The following is a 3,904-nucleotide window of genomic DNA, read 5'->3' as shown; positions in this document are numbered from 1 at the left end:
TTTAATTTAAATTAGTGAAATACTATAAAAAGTTTCTTGAAAAAAAATATTACTTCAACCAAGTAATGGTAATATATGCACAAAATCAAACAAATATGCAATCAAACATGCAAATGCAACAATGAAAAACAAAAACTGGTGTTGAGAAGGGACTAACTAAACCGTGGAGATCGGTATCGACCTCCCCACACTTAAAGATTGCACCGTCCTCGGTGCATGCAAAGGTGTGCAGGTGGGCGGGGGTTGTGGTTCCTCAGCCGGTGCTCATTGTAGAGTCTTTCTCTTTACTCTTCCTGGTGGCCAGCCTGAAAAAGGGAGAAGGGAAGGGGACATGAGGTCAAAGGGGTAGAGCAAGGGAGAGGGCAGTACTAGTAAGAATCATGCCAAAATAAAGAAGAATGTTGTTAACACATGGTCGCGACTCCATGAAATTAGGACAACAATGGAAACAGGGCATGATAAATTGAGGCAATTAAATGCAAGATGTTTATTGATATGCTGACAAAGGCATGAGTAGCACAAATCAAGCATTGAAAGCCATAATGTATTATTAGTCGTGAGAAACTAATAATAATGTTTGTATTGACAATTATATTCTATTAATAAAATATTGGAAAGGGTTTTGTGAAAAACAGGCATTAGAGTAGAAGGATAGAATAATGAAGAATGCACAATGCCATACGGGTTTTGTCACAAACACTTAGTATGCATGTTTAATAAGGTATAGAGAGTATTAAATTGAACATGCAAGCACCCTTAATAAAATAATATAATTATCAAACAATTTCTTAACAATCCACAAGCAAAATATAAGAAATAATGACCCAAATTAATTTTCAACACCAATGAAAATAATGCAATGAATGAAAGTATGCAAATAAATTGAATGAAATGAAAGATAAGAAGAATGAGAAGTGAAAGAAAGGAAGAAGAGGTAAGTAAGAAAGAGGGAAGGAAAAAATTAGGATTGGGGGAGAAAAGATAAAATTTTTGGCGCTGATCTGGATAAGCTGTGCGGCGCAAGCAACGCGGACGCGTGGGGGACGCGTTCACGTGACTTGGGCTTTAAGTTAATCGACGTGGTCGCGTCGGTCACGTGGTCCCGTAACTCATTTTATCCGACTGGCGCGAGGGCAGCCTCGCACTCGCACAACTCTCTGTTCAAAAATCTTATTTTGCCAAAATATGGGTGACGCGATCGCGTGGGTCATGCGATCGTGTGAGTGGCCAATATTGGGATATGATGCGGACGCGTGGGGCACTCGTTCGCGTGGTAGGGATTGTGCATCTAGCACTAATCCAGCACCACTCCAGCAAAACTTTCGGCTATTCACCCTTTTCACGTCGATTACCAGGTTACGCGGCCGCGTGGGTGACGCGGACGCGTGGGAGGCATGTTTCACATGTGACTTGGACGTGTCAGCGACGCGGTCGCGTGGGGCGATATGTGCCACGGGATGCCTCCAGCCACGCTCTTGCATGACTCTCTATTCGATTTATCATTCTCTCTGAGCCACCTGCGACGCAGTCGCGTCGGCGACGCTGTCACATCGCGGCTCCCCTTTTTTTATATATATGCAGAATGCAGAATACAATGCTAATATGAATGTTATGCAAAACTCCAGGTTCAATACAATAAAATAAAATAAAACTCGAAAACAAATAAAACTAAATAAAAATGAAAAAGGAACGATCATACCATGGTGGGTTGTCTCCCACCTAACACTTTTAATTAAAGTCCTATAGTTGGACATTTGGTGAGCTCCCTGTTATGGTGGCTTGTGCTTGAACTCATCCAGGAATCTCCACCAATGTTTCGAATTCCAACAGCCTTTGAGGTCCCAGACGAGGCATGTAAAGCCCTTAGGTGAATTAAAACAGGCTTCAAGGCTCCCGGGGTGTTGAATGTCAGAACAGACTCCAGGATCCCAAACTCTACTTGTATACCCGTCTATGTCTTGATTTGCATTTTTCCAGCCGGGTGGTGGGTAGTCTGAATTCTCACTGTAGTGACCAAACAGTTTTCGAGATCCTTTAAATTGAGCTTGACACCAATTCCTGTACCTCAAATTGAAGTGCAAAACTTCATTGAATCTTGCATACCAGGGCTGGGTGCGAGTTATTTCCCGTTTGCTCTTAAAGCCGCAAAGAGCTCTAAGCTGGCCATCTGTCTCAAGCAAACCATATTCAAGTGGAAGATTGAAGATAAAGGTCAAGGATTTTACCCATTTGAAGTTTGTGTTGAGTGGTAGTGGCCTTGGGATCAGTGTTTTTAGTGGTTCTGCAAGCTCAACCCCCTTTGTGGTCTTTAGTGAATTCCTCCACTTCTTGGCAATTTTCTTCCAATTCAACCATGTCTTGACCAAAGTTACCGATATCTTCCTCATCACTTGAGTGATAATTGGGAGGTTGAGAAAAGTCGACCTCTGCATCATCTTCGTATTCACTTGAGGAAGATTCTTCTATCTCAGAAAATTCACTTTCGGATGCAAGTTCATTATTAAGAGAACTTGAGTGGTGACTATCATCATCAGAAAAACTTGAGTCTTGGGTTATTCTGTCAAATTCCTCGTAAGATACCTGCCTTGGGGGTTGTGCACTATCCTTTTTAGCATTAATTGTAACGTCTTCGATGGAATTCTCCACAACTCTAAATTCCTGCGGAGGTTCAGCATCTCCTAAATCTTCAACCAACTCTTCTTCTTCTACAATGACAACGTCCTCTACTTGTTCCAGTATGAAGTTATGCTCTATGCTGTCCACCGGAGCTTCTTGTGTCTTGATGCAAGTGCATATTTGCTTTATTAGTTAGTTGGCTTAGTTAGTTTTAGTTTAATTTCACTCATTTTCTCTAAATAAACAAGTCCTTTTATGAGTTTTGTTTCCATGCATGAGAGTACCAAGGAATATGTTGATTCTAGCCTAATTCATGCAAATGATTTAAGGAATGCATATATGAATGAGTATGAATAAATCTCATGAAATTTATTGCATGAATTGGCAAGACTTTGAAGCTATTTCCCTTGTTGATGATAGGTGATGAAACAAGGATGCATGGAAGCAAGAATGATGCAAGCTGGGCAAGAAGTTGGCGTTGCCAACTTGGATACAATGGGCGTTATTCTTGCCAACGCCAGGAAGAGGAGTTGGCGTTGCCAACTTGAGGAGGGCGTTGCCAACGCCACACACAAGCCACAAACAAGCAAGCTTGGCCCTGGAAGAAGCAAAGTTGGCATTGCCAACTTGAAGCTGGCGTTGCCAACGCCACACACACAAGGAACTTGGCCCTGGAGAAGCAAAGTTGGCGTTGCCAACTTGAGGAGGGCGTTGCCAACGCCACACACAACCACACCAAGCAAGCTTGGCAACCCTGGAAGCAAAGTTGGCGTTGCCAACTCTAGAAGGGCGTTGCCAACGCCACACACAAGCAAGTTTAGCCCTGGAGGAAGACAAGAAGCAAAGTTGGCGTTGCCAACTTGAGAGTGGCGTTGCCAACGCCACACACAAGCAATTTTGGCACCAAAGAGGAGCTCGAGCACGTTGTTAAAGCTAGGAAGCATTGGAGTGTTTGGCAACAACGCCAGGAATGGTTGCTTGGCTAGGCACCAAGTCTTGGTGCCAACCAAGTTGCCAACGCCCAATGGCAGCACCAACCAGGTTGCCAACGCCCAATGGCAGCACCAACCAGGTTGCCAACGCCCAATGGCAGCACCAACCAGGTTGCCAACGCCCAATGGCAGCACCAACCAGGTTGCCAACGCCCAATGGCAGCACCAACCAGGTTGCCAACGCCCAATGGCAGCACCAACCAGGTTGCCAACGCCCATGAGTTGCACCATTCACGTTGCCAACGCCAAAATCAAGTTGCCAACGCCAAGCCTTGCCAACCAAGTTGCTAACGTCC

The sequence above is a fragment of the Arachis duranensis genome, chromosome 9 (assembly GCF_000817695.3).
Source record: "Arachis duranensis cultivar V14167 chromosome 9, aradu.V14167.gnm2.J7QH, whole genome shotgun sequence".
NCBI lineage: Eukaryota > Viridiplantae > Streptophyta > Magnoliopsida > Fabales > Fabaceae > Arachis > Arachis duranensis.
This window is presented reverse-complemented; position numbering follows the sequence as displayed.